Consider the following 17,789-nt stretch of genomic DNA (forward strand, 5'->3'; position numbering starts at 1 on the left):
ATCTCGGCTTACTGCAACCTCCACCTCCCAATTTCAAGCAATTCTCCTGCCTCAGCCTCCCAAGTAGCTGGGATTACAGGTGCACACTACCACACATGGCTAATTTTTGTATTTTTTAGTAGAGATGGGGGTTTCATCATGCTGGTCAGGCTGGTCTCGAACTCCTCACCTCATGATCCTCCCACCTCGTCCTCCCAAAGTGCTGGGATTACAGGCATGAGCTGCCAGACCTGGCCCAGCAGTGCAGCAGTGCACTTTTTTTTTCATTGAGACAGAGTTTTTGCTGTTCTTGCCCAGGCTGGAGAGTGCAATGACATAGTCTCAGCCCACTGCAAAATCCATCTCCCATGTCAAGTGACTCTCCTGCTTCAGCCTCCCAAGTAGCTGAGATCGTAGGTATGCGCTACCACGCCTGGCTAATTTTTTGAATTTAGTAGAAATGGGATTTCACCACGTTGGTCAGGCTGGTCTTGAACTCCTGACTTCATGTAATCTGTCTGCCTTGGCCTCCTAAAGTGCTGGGATTACAGGCGTGAGCCACCTCACCTGGTCTGAAATTAAATTTCAACATGAGTTTTGGAGGGGAAGGCACTCAAACTATAGCACTGTCCTTATAAAAGAGGCCTGAGAGAGTTGCCTTGCTGCTTCCATCATGTGAGGATACAGTGAGACTATGCCATCTGTGAGTCAGAAAGTGTGCCCTCCACAGTGGCTCATGCCTGTAATCCCAGTACTTTGGGAGGCGGAGTTGGGTAGATCACAAGGTCAAGAGATTGAGGTCATCCTGGCCAACATGTTGAAACCCCATCTCTGCTAAAGATACAAAAATTGGCCAGGCATGGTGGTGCACGCCTGTAGTCCCAGTTACTGGGGAGACTGAGGCAGGAGGATCGCTTTAACCTAGGAGAGGGAGGTTGCAGTGAGCCGAGCTGTGTCACTGCACTCTAGCCTGGTGACAGAGCAAGACTCCATCTAAAAAAAAAAAAAAGGAAAAGAAGGCTGGGCACAGTAGTTCACACCTATAATCCCAGCACTTAGGGAGGCCAAGGCAGGCAGATCACAATGTCAGAAGTTCGAGACCACCAGCCTGGCCAATATGGTGAAACCCTGTCTCTACTAAAAATCCAAAAATTAGCTGGGCATGGTGGTTCATGCCTGTAATCCCAGCTACTTGGGAGGCTGAGGCAGGAGAATCGCTTGAACCCAGGAGATGGAGGTTGCAGAGAGCCAAGTTTGCTCCACTGCACTCCAGCCTGGGCGACACAGTCAGACTCCATCTCAAAAAAAAAAAAAAAAAAAAAAAGAAAAGAAAAAAGCAGTGTATTCTCAGCAGATACCAAATCTACTGGCACCTTGACCTTGGACTTCCCAACCATCAGAACTGTGAGAAGTAAGTTTCTGTTGTTTATAAGCTATACCCAGCCTCTTGTATTTTGTGATAGCAGCCCACATGGACTAGGACAATCTATGTTAAGGTCAGTGAGGGAGCTATGTGACATGAAGATTATAGATGGGTAGGACTTACTGATAATGAAGGGTTACGACAGGGAGTTGGAGAGACGAGAGAATAGAAGGTCAAGAGCTGAGCCCGGCTGGAAGGACCATCTTTGTATCGAATCACTAAGAATCAAGACAAGATTAGTGTAGGAGAGAGGGACTGTGATGGGATCTAAAATGATTGAGAAATGAGGGGGAGTGTCATGGGGGTTGGTGGTTGACAGAGTCTGACGACAGGAGATTCAGGGCTAGGGAATTTTAGGGAGGGGGAAGAGAATTATCTGGAAGGGGCAGTGAGGAGCCTAGTGGTCCAGCTGTGAAAATGTTCTAAAGGAGAATTACGGGGTGCCACAAGAGCAAATAATAGGTATCCAACCTGGTATGGAGGGGCTGGAAAGGCTTCCCTGAGGAAGTGACATTTGAGAGGGTGGTGGGTCATTTGAGATGTGGGCTAGAGGAGGTCAAAGGAAGAAGGAACTCTTAAGGGATACACAGCCAAAAGGAAGTTTGTCTTAACAGTTCTGGGGGCTGAATGTGGACAAGGAACTTGAAAGGGGATTTCCCAAGGTAGTGCAAATTAACTCCAGCTCATCTATAATCTTTGTTTCATGTATACCACCCTCTGAAACTGACACACATGGTCCTAGGCAGTTTAGGCTGCTATCATGGGAGGAAGGGACCTGTTGTGGTAACTCGTGGCTGCAGAGAGACCTGGGGCACCACACGGAGGTTCTGTGTGGCCACCCAGGGGGCAGGCAGTTGAGGCACCAGGTGCTGCCTGCTGCCCCATCTTGCTGACTCCATTGCTGGTTGGTGAACATGGTCTAAACAGGCCTGAGAGGCACCTTCAGGGGCTATGGAATGTTGGGCTGGAACCTGAAGGTTTGGGGAGCTTAGGGAGTATTTTTGGGCTTTCTGCTGAATGGGACTTTGGGAAAGGCTGTGGAGTTCCTTTTAATGGGCAGGATTGGGATTTCTGAATCATTCCTTAAGGTCTGAGATGACAGCTTTGGTAAAAGATGGATAAGGATGAACCTGTTTAACCCAAGACTGGCTGAGCACCTCAAGGGCTTCAGCCTAAACATAGTGGTAGTGGGAGAGGCAAAGGGCTGAGGTGGTCTGGGAGAAGAGTGAGTAGAACAAAGGCGTGGGAAGTAACTGATGTTGTGCACAGTGGAACAAAGTAAAGGGACCCTGGAGCATCGCGTTGGGCTTAGGTGACTTAGGTGCCTGTCACAGAGTAGCTATGTGGCTTTGGGCAAGTTACTTAATCTTTTTCTCCTTTCTGTTTTCCTCTGAAATGAGGTATAGATGCTGATTTCTCAAGGTTGTTGGGAAAATTGGGTGAGATGTATGTCAGGGCCCAGCATGATGCCCAGCACACAACAGGTGGTCACCAAGCACTAGAACCTCTGGGAAGTACCTTTTCCAAGGTTCTGCTGAGAATGCAGGGAATGGATCTCAGCAAACCCTGCTGTATGATCATGGAAATGCATTTTCTATTTAGAAAACAGATCTCTTAGGAGCAGAACATGAATTACCCTGAAGCCCTAAGATGTGGATGTGCATGGAAACATGTCTATCTGAGGATGGAAACTTGAAGAAGAGAGTTTGGAGAAGATAAAAGTGAAGTGGGGAGAAGTCTACACACACGAGCCATCTGGCCCTTTGGCAAAGACAAATGACATGTCCCTGGTGAATGGGAACAAGCAGGGGCTGTTCTGAGGCCAGACTCAGAGCCAGCACATAGGGGCCCCAGCTGTCTGGACACATGCTGGCAGCCTCCTACGAAAAGTCAAGCAATGAACCTTTTCCAAAAGAGAGAAGAAACTCTAGAATATTCAGTACCATAGTCCCACATCTGATTGATCATAACCGCTTACCCACACAGCAGCCAGGGTACTCCACAGAGTGACAGAGAACATGCCAGTCTTCTGCTGGTCACTTTCTTCTGTGTGCTAAAGACCTACCAATACTCTGTACCTTTTCCTTCCAAACCCAAAGAAGTTAAAAGGCACTTTGCTGGGTGCTTGCTCCCATCTCCTCTTGTTCTCTCTTTCTCTCTGTGTTTGCGCCCCTCCTTCTCACCTCATTGTTGACACATTTCTGGGGTGCTGAGCTCTGTCTCATTTCTGGCTGAGACATGGCACGTAAGATGTAGTCATGACCCCTTGAATTCACCCTGGTTCAGCTGTGCTTTATAGCCTTTTTCAGACCAGGCAGGGCACATTGGGAAGGGTCACCTTTGCAGCCCACTGGGGAAAATGAAGGAGGTTGGTGGTAGGATCAACCATCAGCCAGGGCTCCAGCTGTCAGGCCCAGCCTGGGGCTGAGAGGGTCAGTGTACCTCAGCATACCCCTGCGTGGGTGTGGGTGAGTCTGTGCGCGCTTGTGTGCGTTCATGGGAAGAAAACATTATCTAGCAGTTCTGCTGTAAAGCGGTATTCTCAGCTCCCACTACTGTCCAACAAAGATCTGCTTGTTTGCTTTTTGGAATTACACAGGGTCCCACTAGCCAGGAGCTGATCATTCTGAGCCCTCTGAGACTGGGGTTCACTCAGAGTCTCTGGTCATAACATCAAGCACCTCTTTCTTTTTTTTTTTTGAGACGGAGTTTCGCTCTTGGTTACCCAGGCTGGAGTGCAATGGCGCGATCTCGGCTCACTGCAACTTCCGCCTCCTGGGTTCAGGCAATTCTCCTGCCTCAGCCTCCCGAGTAGCTGGGATTACAGGCACGCGCCACCATGCCCAGCTAATTTTTTGTATTTTTAGTAGAGACGGGGTTTTACCATGTTGACCAGGATGGTCTCGATCTCTTGACCTTGTGATCCACCCGCCTCGGCCTCCCAAAGTGCTGGGATTACAGGCTTGAGCCACCGCACCCGGCCTTTTTTTTTATTTTTTGAGATGGAGTCTCACTCTGTCACTCAAGCTGAAGTGCAGTGGCATGATCTCAGCTCACTGCAACCTCTGCCTCCCGAGTTCAAGCGATTCTCATGCCTCAGCCTCCTGAGTAGCTGGGACTACAGGTGTGTGCCACCGCGCCCAGCTAATTTTTTGTATTTTTAGTAGAGAAATACTAAATGTTTCACCATGTTGACTGGGCTTGTCTCGAACTCCTGATCTCAGGTGATATCCCCACCTCAGCCTCCCAAAGTATTAGGATTACAGGCGAGCCATGATGCCCAGCTCAAGCACCTCTTTTATCAAGGCACTCTACAGATGCCCCAGAAATGAAAACCTAATCCCCCAAGGGGATTGCAGCCCAGCTTTGGGGGTGGGGTACAACACATCTCTAGCTGTCCAAAGATGAGGCTGAGTAGCATATGAGGGCCACGAGCGAGGTATAGAAAGAGCTGGTATCCAGGGAGAGAACGTAGTCTGGTGATGGAGCCACGCGCCTCTGATGGAAGAAATGATCAGTTTTCCCTTTGCCTCGAAGGGTGGTAAGATTCTGAACCAGGGGGGTGGGCTCCGAGGAGGCAGGTGACATGAGCAAGGGGCACTCTGAAGGAAGGCACAGCTCCTCGCAAAGCACAGGTATGGGGTGAGCAGGGACTTCTGTTAAGCCTGTAGGTTGGGTGCGGGAGACAAAGGCTGAGTGAGGACTTGGATTTTGGCTCGGGGGCTGCCTTCACGACCTGTTTATGAATAGCTGGACAGGTGGACACCTGTGGTTCGCTTGAATGGAGTGCAGTTGGCCCTGTGTAATACAAGGGAATCAAGCATAAAAAAAAAGACTCCCTTCACTCATGTCACTCGTTTGAGGCCTGCAAGGGCTAACTTTCTATTGAATGTGGCCTCTCTCGGCTTCCTCCAAGCCAACATACACCCAGTGTCGCGGGGCTCTGTAAAGCTGCGGACACAAACTATTTTTGTGCTCTTTCAAATATCCATGTTTATTTTTAAACTTGAGCCTTTGTAAAGCAAGGAGGTATCATGCAGGCTTTGCTTTTGAGTAAAAAGGTTCTCTTGGGCTGAGAGAACCTGCAAAAGGTGTTCTTGATTTAGAGTTGTGCATTCTCTTCATTTAATGCCTCAATGCATGTAGTCTGGCATTATAGGGAAGGCCATGGAACTAATTTGCTTTGAAACAAATCCTGGAAAGAGGAAACCCCATTTACATTTGCCATTTCCTTACCGTGTCCTGGCAGATCTGTGTCAGGGGCAGTGGTGTTCTTACAAGGAAGGTCTTTCAGTGTTGGAGGTGGGGCAGGTGGGACAAGCTGGGATATAAGTCTGAACCCGCCAAGCCCACCCCCAACCTCCCACCAATAGGAGCCCTTGGACAAGGAGCTTAGAATAGAAGATCTGTTATCTTTTAAGCATATGCAAGTTATAACTGAAAAATGGATGAGATTAACTTAAAGTTCAAGATGGAGGATTCAGCACTTATTCTTATTTATACCTTCTCTCCCCAGAACCCATTAAAATGATAAGGAGATTATGAAAAGTGTAATCCCAGGACAGCAAAATGAATGGGAGGGATTTATCAGTAGTTGAGAGACTGCAGTATATTTCTGGACCATAGAAAGCTACTGGAGGAAAGGCAATGTCAGAAATACAGCCCAGAGGAGACCAGAGCCTGGCATCTGAGTGGAGGGGCCACAGGGGGTGGGGGTAGCAGGCCAGTCTGCCCTGAATAACCCCAGAGAGCCTCTGAACTGAGCCTTCAGGTCCAGCAAGGGCCGGAATGAGAAGTGGCACTGAAGCTGGGGCTTTAATTGGAGGTTTCAGGGACATATCAGCGGGATGGGGGTATGAGTGGACTCCGCTGGCAGAGCCACAGCTGGTAGTGTGGGTGTTGGCATTGGGCTAGTGTGCATCCAGGGTAGGTAGATGGTATTTGAAAGCATGGTATCACTCAGAATCCCTGTGTAGCCGCTGCCTCCTCCTACCCTCGCCATGTTTCTCACTCGGTCTGAGTACGACAGGGGTGTGAATACTTTTTCTCCTGAAGGAAGATTATTTCAAGTGGAATATGCCATTGAGGCTCTCAAGCTTGGTTCTACAGCCATTGGGATCCAAACATCAGAGGGTGTGTGCCTAGCTGTGGAGAAGAGAATTACCTCCCCAGTGATGGAGCCCAGCAGCATTGAGAAAATTGTAGAGATTGATGCTTATATAGGTTGTGCCATGAGTGCGCTAATTGCTAATGCTAAGACTTTAATTGATAAAGCCAGAGTGGAGACACAGAACCACTGGTTCACCTACAATGAGACAATGACGGTGGAGAGTGTGACCCAAGCTGTGTCCAATCTAGCTCTCCAGTTTGGAGAAGAAATGCGGATCCAGGTGCCATGTCTCGTCCCTTTGGAGTAGCATTGTTGTTTGGAGGAGTTGACGAGAAAGGACCCCAGCTGTTTCATATGGACCCATCTGGGACTTTTGTACAGTATGATGCTCGAGCAATTGGCTCTGCTTCAGAGGGTGCCCAGAGCTCCTTGCAAGAAGTTTACCATAAGTCTATGACTCTGAAAGAAGCCATCAAGTCTTCACTCATCATCCTCAAACAAGTAATGGAGGAGAAGCTGAATGCAACGAACATTGAGCTAGCCACAGTGCAGCCTGGCTGCAATTTCCACATGTTCACAAAGGAAGAACTTGAAGAGGTTATCAAGGACATTTAAGGAAGCCTGATCCTCAGAACTTCTCTGGGACAATTTCAGTTCTAATAATGTCCATACATTTTATTTCCAGCTCCTGTTCCTTGGAAAATTTCCATTGTATGTGCATTTTTAAAATGATGTCTGTACATAAAGGCAGTTCTGAAATAAAGAAAATTTTTAAATTAAAAAAAAAAAAAAAGAAAGCATGGTGTCAGGTCAGATCAGCGTGGGGAAGGGAAGGTGCTTGGCCCCAAGGAGTCCGGAAAAATCAGTTTTGAGATGGAACCTCACTCTGCCCTCCAGGCTGGAGTGTAGTGGCGCAGTCTTGGCTCACTGGCAACCTCCATCTCCCAGGTTCAAGTGATTTTCGTGCCTCGGCCTTCTGAGTGGCTGGGATTACAGATGTGTGCCACCACGTCTGGCTAATTTTTGTATTTTTTTGTAGAGATGGGGTTTCTCCATGTTGGCCAGTCATCTCAAACTCCTGACCTCAGGTCATCTGCCCACCTTGGCCTCCCAAAGTGCTGGGATTACAAGTGTGAGCCACCGTGCCTGTCTGAAAATGAAAAAATAATTTTTAAGCCATTTAAAATAATCATTTTAAGCTGACTGCTGCGGTAGTCCCAGCTCCTAGGGAGGCTGAGGTAAGAGGATTGCTTGAGCCCAGGAGTTTGAATCCAGCCTGGGCAACATAGTGAGACTTTGTGTCTTTAAAAAAAAAAAAAGATTGTTTTATTCCCAGTATGGTGGGCTAAAAAATGTCTCCCACAGATATATCGGATTCTGATTTCTGAACTTATGTTATCATATATGTTAAAGGGTCTTTGTAGATATGAGTTAGTTACAGACTTTGAGATGGGGAGGTTATCCTGCATTATCCAGTGCCCAGAGTAATCACAAGTGTCCTGAAGAGAGTGGCAGAGGGAGACTTTAGTATACACAGACCGAAGAGAGAAGAGGATGTGAGGATCTCTGCAGAGAGCTTTGAAGATGGAGGAGGAGGCCATGAGCCAAGGAACGCAGCTTTAGAAGCTGGGAAAGGTGGGGCAATGGATGCTTCCTTAGAGCTTCCAACCCTGCAGCCTCTGGAGGAAGCATGGCCCTGCCGACCCCTTGGTTTCAGCCCTGAGCTGAAAGAGCTCTGAGAGAATAAATTTCTATCATTTAAGGCCACCAAGTTTGTGGGAATTTGGTACAGCAGCCCTGGGATACATCCAGACAAACCAATCAAGTAAAAGGGGAAAATAAGGCCATTCCTGATGTGCAAGGACTTGAAGTTGACCTCCCACTCATCTTGAGGATCTCCAACAGCAAAACAGTAGCAGAGACTACGGAGGAGGTCATGGAGAGGGGAGAGTGGGCAAAAAGAATTGATGGCTTCTGGGAGTCCAGTGAAAAGTACTTCCGGACAGACAGCTATGAATGGGCCTCAGAAGCTTTTACTCCAAATTACACCTGGAAGTTACTGGCTCCAAGAATAACATCTGGCCGGGCGCGGTGGCTCAAGCCTGTAATCCCAGCACTTTGGGAGGCCGAGGCGGGTGGATCACAAGGTCAAGAGATCGAGACCATCTTGGTCAACATGGTGAAACCCCGTCTCTACTAAAAATACAAAAAAAATAGCTGGGCATGGTGGTGCGTGCCTGTAATCCCAGCTACTCAGGAGGCTGAGGCAGGAGAATTGCCTGAACCCAGGAGGCGGAAGTTGCGGTGAGCCGAGATCGCGCCATTGCACTCCAGCCTGGGTAACAAGAGCGAAACTCCGTCTCAAAAAAAAAAAAAAAAAAAAAAAGAATAACATCTTACAGATAGAGACTGGAGCAGATTCCAGACAATGGGCCAAGTGAACAAGCTGGAAGATACTAGGGTCACGGGAAGATGGGCTGTGTTTCTTTCCTTGGTAGAGTAGGCAATAGTAAAAGATCACAAAAATTAAAAATTATCACAAGCATGTCTTGTTTCAAATATGAAGCACAGGAAATATACCGCCTGCTTTTGAACAACTGGGAGAGTGCTAGAAAGGAGAAGCTTCTCTCTGACCTTGATACTAGGAATGTGGTCCTGTGAGTAGCACTCTGCTGTTGACACTGGAACTGTACAGAAAGAACTATAATCCTGGCACATTTTTTGCCTCTGCAGGGAACAATATTTATATAGTCATAATATTCTTTTTAAAAAGGGTTACATAGTACTCTATTGTGTTAATTTATTGACTTGCTGCTTCCTGGTACTGGACGTTCCAATTAATTTCTGATTGACCTTTTTGTAAATAATGCTGAAACCTGAGGTCAGTTTGATCCGTGAAGCCGCCTTGTTGGGAGAATTGGACAACTGAATTATTATACTGGTAGTGTATGATTAAGTGTGAGGAGAAGGGGCTCCGCGTGCAAGAATGACGACTGAATTCTGCAGGGAGGTGGCTGATTGGCTTACCTAATGACTCTCCCTCACTGGGCTGAGCTGTTGGTGCTGTGCCAACAGGCCAACCTGTCCTTGATCCTGTATGGACGAGCAACCTGTTGTGACTTCCCTCAGTAGGGCCTGAAGGCTGAGGGGTGTTGGGTGGAGCAGGCATGCTAACTTCCATGTCTGGTACAAATGGGAGAGACCTGAGCTTGCTTGTATGCCAACAGAAGAGATCCAGAAGCACAGAGGGGCTATTGGTGTAATCTAGGTCGGTGTTTCCCTATCTTTTTAGTGTCACGGACACATGGCAAATATGTTTACAGCACCTAGGCAAATGGACAAGACAGTGCCCAGCCCTGGGACTCTTGTGGCCCAGGCCCTGCCTGTGGGTTGAGAGCCCCTTCTCAGCAGGCTTCTTCACAGCTTTGTACAAATTAGAAAAACCCCGACTTTAAGACACCTTCTGGATATCTGTGATCTGCCAGGCAGTTGACATAAAGAGTCTGCACATCTTTTGTGATTGACACTGGGAGTTGTGCACTGTACAGCCATTTGTGGGACCTGAGCTCAGCACACCTGTGGCCCATTGGAGGACGCTGCTAGGAAGGAGGCCAATAGCCTAGGCTGCCGAGGAGAGGACAGTGACGGGAGATATTCCTGCTGTGTGCTGGGTGTGAGATTCCCAGGTTTCTGCCGTAGTGACAGATCCAGTGGCATGAGTCACTGAAATAGGGGTGCAGGGAGAACAACAACTGGGAGGTAAGGTGTGAGTATGGGGTTCAGGAGAGACACCTGGGATGACATTCAGGTGTCATCACATAGACGTGTCCTCGAAACCGTGGAGGTGAGTGTGGAGGGAAAACCCCACGGAGGAGAACTAAGAGGGTGAGCCCCCACCGGACCACCTAGCCTCGCCTGCTATGGTGGGGCCTGATATTCAAGTAGGACATGGGAAAGAGGCCCTGGTAGGAGAGAAATCTGAGCACCGTGGTATCCTATCACATGGACACTGTCCCAGTACGATCACACTGTCCTGAGAATAGCATCTGCCTGCCCTAGAGGATCCCTGGCAAAGACCTCTGGCTGTGAGACCTGAACCCCAGAGCACCATGGCCTGAGTATCTGCACCCTCAGGTGCTGGAGTTTCTGCACCCAGTACTCACCCTGTGTCACTGCCAGTGAGTGCTGTCAGGGAGGGATGGCATCTCTGTATCTTTGTGTCCCTACTTTCAAATGTTAGATTTTTGTTGTTGTTGTTTCTTGTTGTTTTGAGATGGAGTTTTGCTCTTGTTGCCTAGGCTGGAGTACAATGGTGCGATCTCAGTTCACCGCAACCTCCGCCTCCCAAGTTCAAGCAATTCTCCTGCCTCAGCCTCCCAAGTAGCTGGGATTACAGCCATAGGCCACCACGCCCAGCGAATTTTGTATTTTTAGTAGAGACGGGGTTTCTCCATGTTGATCAGGCTGGTCTTAAACTCCTGACCTCTGGTGATCCACCCACCTCGGCCTCCCAAAGTGCTGAGATTACAGGCATGAGCCACTGTGCCCGGTCTAAAGTGTCAGATTTTTGAAGCGTTCTTAGGAGAGTAGACACCGGGACTTTGATGAGTAGTGTGTAATGTGGCTCGGGCAGGGCTGCCTGCTGTTAGTCCCCAGTTACTTCTAGGCCATTTGCTGCCCAGGTGTTCTCCATGATCCTGTTCTGAGCTGCTCCTCGGAGTAGCTGGTCCAGCTGGGAGCAGGCTGGCCCAGTCTCAGCAATAGTCTCGCCCCAAAGAACTATAAGGGTTTGAGGCCCCCACATCTGTCTTCTTGGACCAGATGAGGTTGAGTACACTTTTGCCCATAAATTCTGCCTCCAAGGGCAAACTCTTTCAATAATGGGGTTTATAGGGAAAATACAAATCAGAAACAGGTACTTCTTGGTCAATGGGTTAACTGTAAGAAAAAAACAAAAATTGGCTGGGCGCAGTGGCTCACGCCTATAATCCCAGCACTTTGGGAGGCCGAGGTGGGTGGATCATGAGGTCAAGAGATCGAGACCATCCTGGTCAACATATTGAAACCCTGTCTCTACTAAAAATACAAAAATTAGCTGGGCATGGTGGCACATGCCTGTAGTCCCAGCTACTCAGGAGGCTGAGGCAGGAGAATTGCTTGAACCCAGGAGGTGGAGGTTGCGGTGAGCCGAGATCACGCCATTGCACTCCAGCCTGGGTAACAAGAGTGAAACTCCGTCTCAAAAAAAAAAAAAAAAAAAAAAAAAGAAAGAAAGAAAGAAAAGAAAAAGAAAAAAACACAAATTTTAAAATGAGGGCTCTGGCTCTTTCCAGAGCAGCCCATACTTTGGACCAAGCAGCTAGCAACTCAGGGCTCAATTCTCTTGGTGCCAAGTCCCTGTCCTGCTTGTGTCATCTTTGTCCCTTTGCCATCTTCAGCTCTTGAGAGTACTCACCTCTCCCCCTCTGCCGACTCTGGTGTTTGGAGCGCCATCGCACCGGTTCTGTTTGGTCCAGCTGGTTCTGCACGTGACCTTTAGACTGGGAAGCAAGAGACACTTGCCTCTCTCTTGCCCAGACATGATTTCCCATTGCAGCAAGCCTGTCTGCACGTCACTTGCATGCAACAGACCAATTCTCAGTCCTGCCAGAAGACCCTCATTGTAGAGTCACCATTTTGGACCCCATCCCATGCACACACAGGTGCTCAGACAGACAGATACCAAGCTCGCTGGATTCTGACGCCGTGGCTGTCTTGTTCCCTGGGATATTCTTGGCACCCAGCACAGCTCTCCTTTATAGTTGTGGGTTAAATATTTGTTAAGTTAATATTTGTACACATATTTATAAGAATGGTGGGAGCAGAGGATGAAGCTATTTTGCAACTCACTCTTTTCACTCCACACTCCTAGTGTTAGCCAAGTCTTGTGAAATTCTGGAACCTATGAGTTCTTTGCTTCCCCCCGTTATTTTGTTTCCTCTGAATCAAGAAGTTTCAAGTGACACTCAAGTCCTTCAAAGTCTGGCTAGTTCTACTTAGTAGGGAAGGGGACAGAGAAAGTTGTAACTAGGCTGGGACTCCGCAACCCTGGATGGTCTCCTTATTTTGTAACAGTGAAGTGTAGCATAAATCAGAATAGGTAAAGAAAAGACTATCTTTCCATGTGAGCAAATATTTACTTATAATTTTCAAAGGCCAGGTGGTACTTCTTGCACGGATATATCATACTTAATTTAACCAGTCTTCAACTTTGGGACATTTAGTTTCTTTACAGGTTTATTTTTGTTCGTTTTTGTTTTTAATAAGCGCTCTTCAGTGACGGTCCTTTGGCATGAGTGTCTTTGCATATGCTTATTTATCACTTCTGAACCAGAAGTGGAGTTGTTGGGTTGAGGAGTATGCAGTTCTAAGGCTTCATTTATTTATTTAAGACAGGGCACCTCACTGCAGCCTCGAACTCCCAGGCCCAGGCAATGCTCCCACATTAGCCTCCCAACAGCTGGGACTACAGACGCATGCTACTGTACCTGGTGAATTTTTTTTTTCTGTAGCAAAGGGGGTCTCCCTATGTTGCCAGGCTGGTCTTCAACTCCTAGGCTCAAGTGACCCACTTGCCTCAGCCTCCCAAAGTGCTGGGATGACAGGCATGAGCCATTGCACCTGGAATTTCTGAGGCTTTTGATGTATGATGAGAAATTCCTTCCCAGAGAATTCTATCAACGTACGGTACTCCAACAATGGTGTAGAAGAGACAGATGCGCCCCATACCAGCAGACAATGGGTTTCTTCCTAGTCTTTTAAAAAAATTATAGTAAAATGTACATAACATTATGATAACATAAACATGATCATTTTAGCCACGTTTACAGGTATGGAGTTCAGGGCATTAAATGCATTTGCATCGTTCTACAACCATCATCATTATTCATCTCCAGAATTCTTTCAGCAGGTGATTTGTTTTCAATTAAAAAAAAATTAAAAAATTTTTCCATTGAACCTCGAATTCCTGGGCTCAAGCGATCCTCCTGCCTCAGCCTCCCTTGTAGCTGGGGCTACAGGCACACACCATCACACCCAGCTAGTTTTTGTATTTTTGTCACATTATGTTGCCCAGGCTGGTTTCAAACTCTTGGCCTCAAGCAATCTTCCCACTTAGGCTTCCCAAGGTGCTGAGATTACCGATGTGAGCCACTGCGCCCACCTCCATCCGTCCTTTTAATGCACACCCTTTGCAGTTTTCTGTTTGGTGCCATCAAGCTGTTCTTCACAGTTGCTCTTCCTCCCCTTGTCCTCCTAAGGACTCAGCCCAGTCATTGTCTCTGTGAAGCCATCCCTTACCTCACCAGGAGTTGCTCCCAGCACACTCTGTTGTGGTAAAACACACATAAAATGTACCATTAAATTATTTGTAAGTGTACAATTCAGTGGCATTAAGTATATTCACAGTGTTGTGTAGCCATCACCACTCTCCATTTCCAGAACTTTTCATCATCCCAAACAGAAATTCTGTACCCATTAAGCAATAACTCCCCATTCCCTCCTCCCCCAGCACTGGTATTGACTGTTCTACTTTCTGTCTCTATGAATTTGACAATTTGATTCATATAAGTGGACTCATACAATATGTATTTTGTGACTGGTTTATTCCACTTAGCATGTTTCCAAAGTTCATCCATATTGTAGCATATAACAGACTTTCATTCCTTTTTAAGGCTATTTGATTCTATGTCTATGCCACATTTTGTCTTTCCATTTATCTGTTGATAGACTTTGGGTTGTTTCTACTTTGTGGCTGTTGTGAATAATGCCGCTTTTGAACCTGGGCATACAAGTAGCTGGTTGGGTCTCTGCTTTCAGTGCCCTAGAAGAATTGCAGGACCGTGTGAAAATGCTGTAGTTAACTTTTTGAGGAAGCACCGAACAGTTTTTCACAGCCCTGTACATGTTTTGAAGAAACCAGAAAAGAGATGGCCCCTGAGAATTCCCAGGGAGCCAGGATGAGGGACCGGCGGTGGGGGAGTGTGGAAGAAGGTCCAGGATGGCGGGACTGCAGCAAGCTTGTTTCCTAAGATATGCAAAGCTTCATTGTGTGATCTGCTTACTGTCTCAGCAGTTTACTCCTCTAAGCAGTGGTTTGTGTTGCTTTCAGGAAGATGGCCTGATAGAATGCTGCTGTTGGGATGTAATTACAGAAGCAAGAGCAATGGCAGAGATGAGGGAGGCAGGTTGTGTGCTCTGGGCTGTAGGCAGTAGGTCAGACTCTCAGGCCCTGCTGGCAGGCACCATTGGTTAGGAAATGCATGGGGTTTCCAGCTGCAGAGGAAACATTCTAGAAGGATCTGGAGCTCCCCTTTCCATGTAACTCAGGCTTCTTCAAGATGTTCAGACTATATCAGGCAATGTTTGCTGTTAAAAAAAAAAAAAAAATCAGACTAACTTGAGGGCAAAGTAAGAAAAGTGGATGTTCTCCCTGCACTGGTGGCTTCTATAACCCCCTTCTCCAGGGCACAGGGATGCTGAGCTTTACCTCCATCGTGGCCACTCCAGACAGGCAGAGAATGGCAGAGTCCAGTATGACATCTTCGTCGTCTTTGAAATATGGCCCGCCCACTATCTGCAGGTTTGCTTGTAACGTCCAAGGTTACGTCGCATAAAAGACACTTGCTTCACTGTTTACCTGACTCCCTTCTTGTACCTCCACACCCCAGTTTTCTGTGTTTTCAGTATTTCTAAGAGCATTGTTTTAAAATTTTCTGTTAATAAGAGACCCTGAAATAGGTAACCTTAGTGTGTGAGGTTCTCTCCTTGGACAGCTGCAACCCAGTAAAGTCAGTGGGGGCCCCCAGAACAGTCACACACTCAGTCTGCCTACTTAGGGGATACACTGCCTTCAGATAGGTACACAGTGGTTCCTTTGGAGATGTGCCCGGTATCCCTCATCCTTCTCTTCACTCTCACTAGGATGGCTATATCAAAAAGACAGACAATAACAAGTGTTGGTGAGAATGTGCACAAATTGGAACCCTTATACATTGCTGGTGGTAACATAAATGGAGCAGCTGTTTGGAAGCCAGCCTGGTGGTTTCTCAAAAGCTAATCATAGAATTATCCTATGACTCAACAATGCCACTCATAGGTATATATACCCAAGAGCCAAGAAAGCGTGTGTCCACATAATTATCAAATATGGATATTCATAGCAGCGTTATTTGTAATAGCCAAAAGATGGAAACAACTCCTACTGTCCATCAACTGAAGAACAGATTTTAAAAAGTGGTATATTCATACAATGGGCTATAATACCGCTATTAAAAGAATGAAATACTGGTATATGTTGACATGGATCAACCTCAAAAATATAGTGCTCACTGAAAAGAAAAGCTGGACATAAAAAGCCACATATTGTGTGGTTCGATTTACATGAAATGCCTGAAACAGGCAAATTCATAGAGACAGAAAGTAAATTAGTGGTTGCTGGGGCCTGGGAGAAGAGAAGAATGATTGCTAATGAGTACAGGGTTTGAGGGGTGCTCTGAAAATGCCCTGAAATTAAGAATTAAGTTATACAGTTCTGTGACTAAAAAGCTGCTGAATTGGAGATTTTTAAAAAGTAGATTTTATGGTGTCTAAATTATATCTCAATAAAAATAACTTTAAAAATTATTCATTGTTTATGTGAAATTTAAAATATTCATTTTTTGAGAAAAACTCTCACTGTGTCACCCAGGCTAGAGTGCAGTGGTGCGATCTCGGCTCACTGCAACCTCTGCCTCCTGGGATCAGGCGATTCTCCTGCCTTGGCCTCCCAAGTAGCTGGGATTACAGGCATTCGCCACCACAACTGGCTAATTTTTGTATTTCTGTAGAGATGGGGTTTTGCCATGTTGGCCAGGGTGGTCTCAAACTCCTGACCTCAGGTGATGTGCCTGCCTTGGCCTCCCAAAGTGCTGGGATTACAGGCGTCAACCACCACGCCTGGCAGTGAAATTTAAATTTAGGTGAAAGTCCTGTTGTCGTATCTGCCAAATCTGGCAACTCTATAGTTGCCACTTGTTTTTGTAAATAAAGTTTTATTGGCACACACACACATAGCCATTAGCCCGAGAGACCAACTGATAGTGTAAATGAAAACATCATAAACACTCTTGAGGTATGTCTGCACCTTTGGTTTTGTGTTTTATGCTTTTTGTAATTGACTTGGCAAGTTACCAGCTCTTTACACCATGCAATTCTAATTTTAAACTAAAGTGATTCCTAGGAAAATAAAAACAGCTTTTTCCCCCCCAAACGTAAATTCAGAGTGGTAGCCATACATTTACAACGACTGGCTTCTAGAAGCGGTACTAGGGTACTTCTCCCTGCTACCTGGAAACCTGAAAGGGTAGGTACCTGGGAACTGTAAAACCAGTTTGCCAAAACTAGAACTAATCTGCCAGTAAAGGAAAAAAACTAGTACCAGATGTCTAGGTTTTTAAACTTTGAACAGTTTTCTTAAGTTATAAAAAAGCAGTTATTTTTTTTGAAGATTTCTTTGTTTAATTTGCTGCTGGTAATAGAGAGAGAGAACGAGATTCTCCTTGGGCGGGTTGAGCTAAGGTGGCAAAGGGATTCTTTTCCCTGCAGTGGCATCTTACACCTACAGTCAACATAGTATTCCTGTAACAGGCTACTATTAATAGCAAAAAGGCACTTTGCACACATTATCTTATTTAATCTTAACAAACCCTTTCGGTGGTTATATTAATGTCCCTACCGCACACAGAGTGAAGGGACTTAGCCCTGAATCACTTCCTCCCTTATTTCTTGAGAAGAGAAACAGAAACCTCATGTTTAACTCTGACCCTGACAAGTAGAAAGAGTCCTAACAGAAACCAGACTTGAAACTGGGCGCTGTTATGTTACTGAGACAAAATGAGGAATGTTTGTGAGGAGAGCGAAAATCACCTGGTGACCATTGAACAGGCCCCAGAGACGAAAACTCCTTGTCTGAGGAGTTTAGAAGGGAGCAAAGACCACCTGGTGACCATCAAACAGGCCCTCTCAGGCAAATTCCTTATCTGGGAAATTAGAAGTAATTACACCTCCCTAGTATCTAAAGCAGGCACGTGGTTGCAGATTTCTTTACCCCAAATTTATAAGTAACTAGGATTTCTATGCATCTCTAGAATGCCATGCCAGAACGTATTGTGCAACACTTGCTGACATTAAGGCACCAGAATTCCTACAGATGTAATCATTTGTCTTGACCTAGGTGGCTAGTGTGGTCTAAATTACCCT

At 46.5% G+C, this 17,789-nt stretch overlaps 1 protein-coding gene and 1 pseudogene across 3 annotated transcripts in view; both read left to right on the forward strand.

Annotated features, from left to right (window-relative positions):
- The window catches only part of HOMER2 (homer scaffold protein 2), a 142,057-nt gene that overhangs the window by 61,918 nt on the left and 62,350 nt on the right, over positions 1–17,789 (forward strand). The gene's annotated exons all lie outside the window — the stretch shown is intronic.
- Positions 4,238–7,309, forward strand: LOC101029622 (proteasome subunit alpha type-5 pseudogene; annotated as a pseudogene).

Source organism: Saimiri boliviensis, chromosome 5, assembly GCF_048565385.1.
Source record: "Saimiri boliviensis isolate mSaiBol1 chromosome 5, mSaiBol1.pri, whole genome shotgun sequence".
Lineage (NCBI taxonomy): Eukaryota > Metazoa > Chordata > Mammalia > Primates > Cebidae > Saimiri > Saimiri boliviensis.